Raw genomic sequence first — 12,495 nt, forward strand, 5'->3', positions numbered from 1 at the left:
GAACCCTTTTCTAAATGATTCTATATAGAACCATTAATGACACATTCTCCATCAGTCTGAAGAACACTTTCATGATGCAAAGAACCCTTTAATCATGCAACAGGTTCTTTGAGTGTTCATGGTTCTATATAGAACCATTTTCTTCACTAAAGAGCCCTTGAAGAACCTTCTTTTGTAAGAAAAAACACTTGCATGGTAATACTAACTTCTGCCAGCGTCCGTACCGGGTTCCAGTAGTTCGTTAGTGCGTTAACATTTTTGGGCCATTCTAGATTAAACACAGTTCCTGATTGACAAATTTTCTGCTTGCCGTCTGAAGAATTGAACCCTTTTGTTTACATCCAGAACTGGGCAATGAAACAAGAGTAGCACTCTGAAGGCCTGGAAGGCCCTGGGGGTTCCCCTCTGGTGTGTACATACACTGACAGGCTCAAATCTTCAGTTTTTGTCTTTTCTTACTGTTTCAATCTCATAAGAAGACAGAAACGTAAAATATGTTTCTTCTCTCCTCTGTTACTCACTAACACTACTGAGGAACTGATTCAGAATCTGCATTTTTAACAGAATTACTCTGCTTGTTTCAATGAGCTATGAGTCAGAAGTAATTCGTATCGAATGTCACCATGCCTTTGTTATCGCTAGTGATAACTGTGACTGGTAAGGGTTAAAACGCACTAGCTTGTCTTTAATCTATGTCACTTTCCCACCAGGCAGACACTCTCCTGTGGCGTGTCACACACGACAGCCATGTTAACAGGCACCAAATTGGCCCTTCAGAGCCCAGTTAGGACCCTAGCCAGCATCTGTCCACCCACACTACGTGCTTTGTCTTTCCGTGTCACTCCTCTGCTTTCTCTCTTCCCCTTGATCTATCACTTCCTCACTCTTTCGTGACTAAAATGGCTCATGCTCTCTCCTCTCTAGCTCTTTCCATCCTCTCTCTCTCTCCCTCACTCTCTTTCTCCGTCTCTCTGTTTGATGGACAGCTAACGACACTGAAGTCGACAGGGTAGAAACAGGGAGCTAAAATTAATCGCATGTTTGCGTGGAGACATTATTGAGCTGAATAGCATTAAAAGAGTCAAGCCAATCAGCATCAAAATAGCAGCCGCTATCGTCTTAATGATCATCTATGTCATTATCCTCACAATTAATGTCTAAGAATGCTGATCTGCTCTTAGCTATTGTTCCCATTCATGAGTGACCCGATAAAGCAATCTGTGTCAATCCACTAATTAGGAAGCTCTCAAAACCTTAGATGAAATATCCATTCTGAAAATGTTCTTTTTTGTGGCATTTCATGCCATTTAGAATAAAGGCTCAAGAGATGCCCCAGAAAAAAAATCAATGCTGTAGTTAAAATGACCACTTCTGGAGAAAGAAAGTAAATCTCAAAGATAGCCAGGGGGACTCAGGAGGGGTGAGGTGCATGAAGGGCTTGAACATGAAACAAAATGAATGGTCAATCAAGGAAAAACATTATCCAATAATACAGTTTCCATTGAAGTGAAACCCTGCAAAGGCATTACAATTATAATGCCCATAGACTAAGCCTTGCTACAAGCTCACCACTCTTATCTGCCCTTATCCAAAACTGCATACAGAGAATAAATACAACCACAAATATGCCTGAACCCCTTTTAACTTGTCTTTTACCCAAATGCATCACACGATGTCTAATTAGATCCCATTGGAGGATCACTGAGGGTACTAAGTGCCATTTACAGTCACCTGCGGGACTCCATAGCAAATAAGGGCACTAAACAGTGACTCTAATCACCACAAGGGTGTACTTTCCGGTCTACTTAGTGCAATCTACAATGGAAGTGAGTACATGGAGCAATATGTCGACCATTATCAGTGAGACATTAACCATCAAGGGAGAAAAAGGTGTCACAGTTGAGTCATGTGGTCTGAGGGAAAAGATCGCTGACAAAATGAACACGACGAAACGCAACGTCAAGCTACGATTAGAGATGGCATGGATCCAACAACCAAGAGCGTCTAGCAGCCTAAGATCAACATAAAAATAACAAATAGCTACTTGTTTTTATGCCAGAATGTAATTTGTGTATTTGAACCTGTGTTTTGCACACATTTGCACTGTGATACCTCTTTATTGTGAGAGCATGAACATTGTGCTTATAAATGGCCATCTTAAATGAAGTAGTTCAGTTAAATGTAGCTCTTTTAAAGAACAAAATATTGACAGCGAATATTCAAGGTTTCAATATCAGTATTAGAAAAAAAGTGGTATTATGCTATAGAATGAGTGAGAAATGAAAGGAAAAACCTGAATAAGTGAGTGGAGAAACATAAAGAGTGCAGATGCCTCCAGTTGACCTTGATTCTGGATGAGGATACCAAGAGAAAAGGTTCTAAGTGACTTTCAAAGAGTCACTGACCCAGTGGCAGTATATACAAAGATAATAAAAGTGGACAAAGTACAGAGCCTTGTGGTACCCCACAGAGAATATTATGCTCACCTATCCTTACAACATAGTGTCTTCTAGTTAAATATGTAGAGAACCAGTTTAATATGGTTACAGAAAGACCAACAAAATTTTCAAGCCAATTTCGAAGCATTCTATGGTCCATAGTATCAAATGCAGTAGTTAAATCCAAAAGCATAAGTATAGAGACATCACCTGCATCAGTATTTATTCTCAGATCGTTTACTACTTTCTCTGAGGCTGTTTCAGTGCTGTGAGGCTCTGAAGACAGACTTCGTAATGAATATTGCGTTCATTTAGGAAATCATTAAGCTTTTTTACTCAAAGAATTTTTTTTTCTCAAAAATGGGAGGTTATAGATTGGTCTGTAGTTGTCAAAAAATGAGGAATCAAGGTTATGTTTCTTCTTACAACTTCTTACAACTGCTGTTTTAAGCATTTCTCTGTCTTTGCCTGTTTCCAAAGAACAATTTACAATGTCTAACCCACTTAGACAAAGTCTGTGAAATAGATTCTAAAACACAGGTGGAGGAATTTAGCTGCATGACAATTTTTCTGTTCATAGGGTTTTGCCTGTGAATAAAAATAGTCTGTATGAGTAGCACTGGTAGGTTTGCAGTTATAAAATGTGACTGAATATTAATGATTTTTGTATTAAAATATAATGCAAAATCATTACACTTTGATGTCAAAGCCTTAGTGAGATAATAATTGGTTAATTTAGGATTTAAAAGGCAATCAATTATTGAAAATAAAACTTTTGAGTTGTGTCCATTAATAAGTCTGTCTCTCTGTTCACTGTTCATTGTTATAAACGTTAATACAGTTTTCAAGAATTTCATAGTGAATAGTTAGTTAAGTTTTCCTCCACTGCCTTTCTGCTTTGCGCCAGTCCCTGTTCAAATGCTTTATTTGCTCATTTTTCCACAGCCCTTTTGCGGCTAAGGTCTTCTCTTTATTTCTCTTTATTTTTTAATTCAGTCGCAAAGGCTGCTCAACTGTCTAGTGTTTTAATAGGAGCAGTGATTAAAGTGATCTGCTGAAAAGAAAACATACAGTGATGATGATGTTCATACTTTAGTGCAATACGTAAGGAAAAACAGAAGAGTAACAGTCACGACTAAGTGTGTCAATGCAAGATGTGACCAGACTGCGTCAGCAAGAACAGTCTGTCCACAACTACGTAGAGAGAGATATTATAGTAATGCTGCAGCGCATAAACCTTTTATTACAAAGTTATTACACATTTGAGAGTTCAGTGGTATAAAAAGCACAGACGCTGGTCTACAGAGATGAGGATTAAAGTGAGATGGTCAGATGAGTCATCTTTCACCATCTTCTCCACAAGTGAGCGAGGGAATGTGTGGCGTACATCAAGAGAACTACACAGGCCTGAATGCTTGACCTCTACAGAATGGTGGTGTGGGGGCTCTATTATGATGTGGGGGGAACTTTGTTGGCATGGTTTGGGTCCAGTCTTTAGACAAGTGGACACCAGCCCTCTCACAGGAGATCTACTTTCCTGTATATTTGAGTTCCAACTTGCATCTAACATGTTGCCCCCTTACCTAACACTAACACATCTGACCCAGCCAATCACGGACTTCTGAAGAAGTTAATTAGCTGAAGCAGGCATGGTCGACTGATTGGAATTAGACTGTGTGGGAAGGTAGATTTCAGAACCAGGGTTGGTGACCACTACCTCAGAGGGAAACGTTGCTACAAATCAATACAAAGTTATCCTGATTTATCACCTTTATCATATAATGAAACATTTGTATTCTGATGAGAGTGGTCTCTTACAGGATGACAATGCCCCATCCCCATTCCACGAGGGGTCAGTAAATGGTTTGATGAGTATGAAAATGCTATAAAATATATGCTATGACTTACAGCCACCAGATGTCAACTCAGTTCAATATAATGGAAAATTTTGGACTAACATGTTAGACAGTGCTCTTCATTAACACTTGTAGAATCTACAACAAGGTGCACAGATGCTGTTCCGCGGGTGCTGAATACCTTAGTAAGACACTTTATGTTGGGTTTTTCTTTCATTTGCTGCCTGTCTGTACAGGCTGTATTTGAAGCATTTCCGTGCAGAATATACTTCAGTTCATTCATTCAAGTTCTCTCAAGTTAGGTGTGCTTGGATTGCACATTATATTGACCTGAAAAAAAAAAATCTGGATTCCAGCACCGCATGTCTGGACATCCAAAAATAAAAAGAAATGTCTCACAATTAAAGCTTTAAGTACTGTTTATCTGGTGACAGTTTAGGTGGTCTACCAGGTTTTGCATGGTTGTTAGGATGACCCATTTTCCTTGTGTCTTTTTTAGCTTTTTTGAACTTCTGGCTTTCGCCTTTTTATGTAGCTGGATTATCTTACATTTGTATCATTCTGCCGAAAAGTCAAACATGAAATTTATGGGTTAGGGTTTGGGACAGCCACCTCCTAATAAAAAGTACCCTATAAATGATATATTTTGCTTATTACTATCTCAAAAAGTTGAATAATAACTTGTTCTTAAGGCGGTTTTCATTGGAAATGAAATGAAGGAAGGTCTCAGACTTTTGTACAGTATTGTATGCAAATACAAAAGTATGAAGTGTAACAGTGCAGTCTTTTGTCTGCACATATAAAGAAAGGAGACCATAAACAAATAACAACAGAATCTGCAAAAAAGAATATACTGTCTATATGTTTTACAGTGACACACACAAAAAGAGATAAAAGTCATAAAACTATTGGGCATGTTCCTCAGTAAAAGTGCTGCAGGTTCTCTGAGAGAGAGAGAGACACAGAGAGAGAGAGAGAGAGAGGGACAGAACTATTCAATAGAATAAACTCTGTATGAAGTCCATCCTACTTTTTTAAAGGAAAGCAGCATCATGTTTCTGGAGTGTCACTAAGAAAAACAGTAATGCAGCCATATAGCGATGACTGGAGGCCCCAACTTAATCAACTTCACTGTGTTTCTTTCTGTATGTTTAGTCTCCATAGCATGATTAGTTTGCTGATCTGCACCTCCAGCATTTTGCTCCAGAGATAAGAAACAAACCCAGCTCCCATCAGAACTGCCCCCACCCTGAGCCACACCGCTCACCAGCACTACTGAGCAGTGTTCAGCTTGGCTCGCCAATGCATCTATGCACATGTATTTGGCTATAGGTTTCTCTGTGAGGTGTTGTCATTGCTATCATTAGCCTTTCTGCGTATAATCTCCTGTCTACATTGATGGGCTTTAATCCTTAAAACCTCACCCACCTTCTTTCTACCCCTCCCTCGCCTCTGCCTGTTTTCTGACAAAGATGTAATAGGACCAGGGGTGCCCAAACTTATGTGCACGATTGTAGCTCTGTGGCTGTATCCACTTTGAATTACAGGCATCAAAAATGTAACTATAAACAATATGAATTTGTAAATGATTTGTATTACGCAACAAAACATGAGAGGGAGTGCTATATCGAGATAATGCTACCTAGTTTTTGGTCGCTGTTTTGCCAAAAGGTGGTGGGCTTGACCGCAGTATTTATTTGAGGTAGAACATCAGCACGATACGCCAAAGGAGAAACAAGGTGTCCGTCAAAAGAGCCGCTCTGCTGCTTGCAGGTGTAGACAGCTTCATAGTTTAAATTGGAAGTGCTTTAGTTTTGTTGTTGGCGCTCACTCTCTTTGCTTGCTTTTAAGACGAGATGTTATTGGTTGCAGTTCTTTTCAGCGGCCTTGTTGCAATGCCACTGTCAGGATTAACTGGCACTCATAGAATGTTGCTCAGCCAATCAATTGCGAGGTCGGAACTGTGGCGTAACGTACAATATTTTCTTCAGTAGTTTCTTATTAACAATGGACGGAATGTACTCTCAAAATGAGAAGAAAGACAGCATATAGGCCATTTAATTGTATGCCTGACAACATGAATTTCATATCACAATAGCACAATTTGCAATATTTGCACGAAATACTGTCCAGTCCTACATATTATCAATTAACTGCCAAAGCTATTGCAAAGCTGAAACAGCAAACAGACTGATTTGATATAGTTGATTTGCGATGATGTGCCACTTCAGAAAAGCCTCTAAATTTGCCATCTAGAACCGATGCACTTCAGCTTGCCTCGCAGAATGGACTCCAAAATGAAACAAATCAGTCCAATTTCACACAAACAGATTTGATAAAAATTGAAAGGATGAGAGAATGTTTCCTTATAACTGAGACAGGCAGAGAAAGTGAAAGAGAGAGAGAGAGAGAGAGAGGAGGGGGATAAAGAGAGAAAGAGAGAGAACAGGCCTTAGGGGAGTCAATGTTGTCTACCATTATAAGGCCAAGACATTGCAGTGATATAATGTGGCCATAAAAAGAAGGACACGGACCATTAGTTTAGGCCTGTGAGTGATGCACCACTCCGTGACAGAAGGAAGGTGTGGCTTTTGGAGTGCATGATGAAGAAAGTTCACTCAGGACAACCATGGACTGGAGAAAAAGGAACAATATGAGACAATATGTCAACTGATTACTGGAACAGTTCATAAGGTCGCACCTCTTTTGCCAGCCAATCCTCTAGGTGCTCTGTTTGATTTTGAGCTGGTTCCGTTTGGATGGAGTATTGTTCCGATCTCATCCTGCCTTCAGCACTACCAGACAGCAAGTCAGTGTTTGCTTGACAAACAGCTCTGCAAATTCCCAAGATGTGTAGCTGAGATTTTGGAGATGTGCACATCAAGGCCTCTGTGAGCCTCTGCAAACTACACTTGAACATGAACCCTGACTCTGCGTTGCAGTGCAGATATATTTATTTGCATCTTCGCAGAAGTAGAAATCAGCCTTACCTCTTAGCTGTTTGCTCTTTTATTACTATCTAACTTGGCTTTCAAATAACATATTGAACTGGCTTACTGTACAAACCCAATTCCAAAAGAGCTGGGACAGTAGGTAAATTGCAAATAGAAACAGACTACAGTGATTTATCAATCTACCTTGACCTGTATTTGAACAAAAACAGTACATAGACAAGATATATAAAGTTTACCTTATCAAATTAATTATTTTTTGTTAATATACACTCATTCTGAAATTGATCCCTGCAACATGTTCCAACATAAATTTGGGACGGGGCAATTTAAGACTATCAACATTGTGAAATGTTCAAAAACCAATCATGCTTGGGTACAAAAGGAGCATCCAGGCAAGGTCTTGTCCTTTATGGGCAGGGTTTTGTTGAGGTTCACCACTTTGTCAAAAATGCATCAGCATAAAAAAATCCAACAGTTAAAAAAAAATTGTTCCTCACCGAGGGATTGCAAGAATTTTAGGTATTTCACACTCTTCAGAGCAAAAAATCATCAAAAGATTCAGGGAATCTGGAGAAATCTCCATGCATAAAGGGCAAGGCACAAAACACATTTTGGAGCAACTTATACTGCCTTTTCGGTGCCATCTGTTTTAGTAATGTCCATGCTTATTTCAACATGACAACATAAAGCCGCATTTGCATGTTACAACAGCATGGATCAGAGAGTGTGGGTGCTAGATTGGCCTGCCGTCCTGAACTGTCTCTTACTGTAAAATGTGGCAGCACTTTACAGATCAGTAATACGTAGGTAATGATACGGTAATATCAGAAACAAGTTGTACTTACTCAAAAATGGCATGCTAATTTTTTTTTGTTGTTACCAAATAATAAAGTAGTGATTGTGGTGGAAACTAGTTACAAAAAGAAATAGTAATAAAATAGAAAAATAATGGTAAAAAATCTCTAATTACCCATAAATAAAATCTTAATTTTTGCTACAAAATAATTCATTAGTATCTACTACAGTAAAAATGAAAAGCAAGTAAAATATAACTTTTTAGTCTGTCATTATATTTATCTTTTTTTTATATTTACAGGCATGAGGTCTTATATCATATCTATATCACATCTTATATCAGCTCTTATATCATAATATCTACTTAATAGAACAGACAAAATAGAACCTGTAGTGCCACCTATAAAATGTTTTAATAATAATAATAAACCTACAGCTACAATTACATGTATTCAATGTTTTGCAAACTGCACTGCACCAGATCCAATTAAACAGGACTAACTACACTCTCTTTGTAAAGAAACCTCAAACGTGGTGAGTGTTCTTTAAGTACTGATGATATCCACGATACGGCTATGAAAAGCAGTTGTCATTGCTCAGTTAAGCATATTGATTTATATTTTTAGAACTCTGATTATTTGATCAGTCATCAATATATTTGGTAGATTAGTTAATTACTAATATAACTGGTGGTGACTAATCCCTTTTAAGATTAGTGCAATCTTTTATATAAAGATTGTAGGATTGTATGGTAAGTAGGGGTGACAATAATGAGAAAAAGAGGCTTGAGAATAAGAGAGAGAGAGAGAGAGAGAGAGAGAGAGAGAGAGAGAGAGAGAGAGAGAGAGAGAGAGAGAGAAAGAGGCGTGTGGAACGAGCGGTTTGTAGAATGCGCCTATCTGTTGGTTGCCAAGGAACACCTCGTATCTAAGGGTGGAACTGTAAGACACACCCCTCAAATCCCCCTGCCCCGGCTCCATCTAGTAAAGTGTCCCATCACCCCCATCCCTGATTTATGAGACCACTAAACCATTCATATACACACAGACCACAGACCACTGAGCCATACACACACACACACACACAGTAATAAAATAGAAAAATAATGGTAAAAAACTCTAATTACCCATAAATAAAATCTTAATTTTTGCAGGCATGAGGTCTTATATCATATCTATATCACATCTTATATCAGCTCTTATATCATAATATCTGCTTAATCAACACCACTCAGATTCTTTTAAATCCTTATAGGGTTTTATAACATTAAATTATTACCCCAAAAACAATGAAGTAGTTCTGCTAAAATTATGTGAAGTAATTTGCTTGTTTCTACTCAGTTTCTTGCCTGTTATGTCTTAACTTATCGTGATTTATTATTTAGTAACAACTTATAAATTATCATGCATTATTTAGGTACATACAACTTGTTACCGTAATATTACCATATCATTACCCAATTATTACCGTTCTGTAAAGTGCTACCAGAAATGTGTCTTATTAAATTTATAACGGGACAACAAAAGACTTGTACAGCTGCAAAGCTGAAAATGTGTAGCTGAAAAATGGCAAAAAATCTCAAAAGCTTCAAAAGTGGATCAGTTTGTGTCTCCAGTCCCCAAACAAGCGTTGTTAAAAGGAAAGGTGATGTAACACAGTGGTAGGCATGATCCTGTCCCAACTTTTTTTGGAATGTATAAAAAGTTCATAATGCAAAACATACATTAACATGCATATATATATGTTTTATTAGCATTTCACATACTGTTCCAACCTTTTTTGGAATAGGATTTGTAGGTTTGTACTGTGCTAGGAATATGTTAAACTCTTTAAGAAGAGTCTCTCTTTGCTTGTTTATTTGTTAGATTGGATTATTTGTTTGCTATCCTTGCTGAATAGACTGCAGAATAGCACTAGCTTACTTTTAAAACCCAATAAATTTATTATATGTTGCGGGAAAATGAAAAATATAACATAATACTTCCACCTCTGCATGTAATTTCAGCCACTGCTGAATATTTATTGTACCTTGAGACACATGCTATTGACTGAAATGTGTATCATGCACACAAATGAATCCAGTAATGGTGCTTTAGCTTGCAGTGTCTGGCACTGTTGTTTATAAAATAAGCCTTATTTAAACCTATTTGTGAGGGAAGTATTTGTGCATTATTATGTTTTCTTATCAGATTTTCTTTACCAGCTGAACTTAAAGATCTAAAGAGGTTTCAGCTAATGGCTCTCATCAGATGTTTGAACTGTCTTATAAGAGATTTTAAATGGACTTTAAAGGACCATTTTCCAACCTCTTTTTATCCCTTAGAATTCAACTGCTTTTGTTATTGTGCCTTTACGACCAATATATGTAAATGAGCTCTGTTCAGATTGGCTGCACTGTATTGTGCCTTATTCAAAAAGCACTCAGAGCTGAAACACTCCTTAGTACTTCAATATAAATGGTCAGGGCTATAGGCTGAATAGGTGGATCCAAAAATGTAACTTTACAGGAGAAGGAAAAAACATGCTTTACTGTTAATGTAAGTCAATGGAACCAGACTTTTCTCCAAGTCATTTTGGGCCATTTCCTTTGGTCCATTTATCATCATATTTACACACAATGTAAAGGGCATCAGGTACTTTCAAATTATGTAAAAATCTGAAAAACGTCAAAAATGGAGATACGAGGTTTTGTCCCAGCAACAGATATGTTGTTTTTAAAGGCTTCTTAGTTTGTATCTTCGTTTAGCCTGGGGTGGGCGATATGGCAAAAAGCAGCAAGATACTTCAAGACATTTTCACACTACATGATGTGCATCTAAATATTGTTTTTCTGAGATTTTATAAGCTGGAACAGAAATAGAACCTGTAGTGCCACCTATAAAATATTTTAATAATAATAATAAACCTACAGCTACAATTACATGTATTCAATGTTTTGCAAACTGCACTGCACCAGATCCAATTAAACAGGACTAACTACACTCTCTTTGTAAAGAAACCTCAAACGTGGTGAGTGCTCTTTAAGTACTGATGATATCCACGATACGGCTATGAAAAGCAGTTGTCATTGCTCAGTTAAGCATATTGATTTATATTTTTAGAACTCTGATTATTTGATCAGTCATCAATATATTTGGTAGATTAGTTAATTACTAATATAACTGGTGGTGACTAATCCCTTTTAAGATTAGTGCAATCTTTTATATAAAGATTGTAGGATTGTATGGTAAGTAGGGGTGACAATAATGAGAAAAAGAGGCTTGAGAATAAGAGAGAGAGAGAGAGAGAGAGAGAGCGAGAGAGAGAAAGAGGCGTGTGGAACGAGTGGTTTGTAGAATGCGCCTATCTGTTGGTTGCCAAGGAACATCTCGTATCTAAGGGTGGAACTGTAAGACACACCCCTCAAATCCCCCTGCCCCGGCTCCATCTAGTAAAGTGTCCCATCACCCCCATCCCTGATTTATGAGACCACTGATCCATTCATATACACACAGACCACAGAGCCATACACACACACACACACATACACGCATCCATGGACCACAGACCAGCATAAGCCATTACCCACAATGCTGCTGGAGTGAAGAGGAAATGTGAAGATTACCAGTAAATGAAGCTCAGATGCTTTCTTCTTGCTCTACTCCTCTTGCTCTCTCTCTCTCTCACTCAGTGTTTTCTTCCCACCCTCTCCATTTTTCTCTCCTTATCGCTCGTCTTTCGTTGCCAATCCCTCCTGTCAGTCTTTTCTGACTTCAACTCCACCTGTACTCTCTCTTTTGCTCTCTTTCTTCCCTCACTCACTAACTCTCTTACTCTCAGTTTTTTTTAGTTTTTTATTCCCACATCTCCATTTTTCTCTTTATCACTCTTATCTTTCTCCGCTTATCCCTCTTGCCTGTCTTTTCTAACTTCAACTCCACTTCCACTCTCTCTCCCTCCATTTCTCTCTCTCTTCCTCTACTATGTGTCTCAGTTCCTTTCTCTCCTCGTGATACACTAAAGCGGTTAACATGCAACACATAAACATAAGATACAATAGAACCCTAGACAGTATCTTATCATTATTAGTAATCAATAAAGGAAAAGTGTGAAAATAAAAGAGCAAAGAGAATTTTCAAATAGACCTACGTAATACTCGTAATAATAATATGTAATAATCAATAATCATTTGTTGATATTCCTCACTGATTGTCTCTCAGGGTGTGACAGGCTGTCACACATCCTGTTGCGAGTATGAACAGCCTACTCTTCTCTCCTAATATGTACTCTCTTCTCTGTCTCTCTCTCCATCTCTCTCTCTCTCTCTCTCTCTCTCACTCATCCCCTCTGTTTCTCTCTCTCTGGTGCAGATTAGGAACAGCAGTAGCACTGAGCTGTCCTATACTGGTTTAGATGTGTGTGCGCAGTATTCCGCATTTCTCTGGAGACACTAACCTGCAGCCTGTCCACACA

General features: G+C 38.2%; 1 protein-coding gene across 2 annotated transcripts in view; it reads right to left on the reverse strand.

The window, feature by feature from the left end:
• wasf1 (WASP family member 1) overlaps nucleotides 1–12,495 on the reverse strand; it is a 110,425-nt gene that overhangs the window by 36,368 nt on the left and 61,562 nt on the right. The window lies entirely within an intron of this gene.

The sequence above is a fragment of the Colossoma macropomum genome, unplaced genomic scaffold (assembly GCF_904425465.1).
Source record: "Colossoma macropomum unplaced genomic scaffold, Colossoma_macropomum, whole genome shotgun sequence".
Taxonomy (NCBI): Eukaryota; Metazoa; Chordata; class Actinopteri; order Characiformes; family Serrasalmidae; genus Colossoma; species Colossoma macropomum.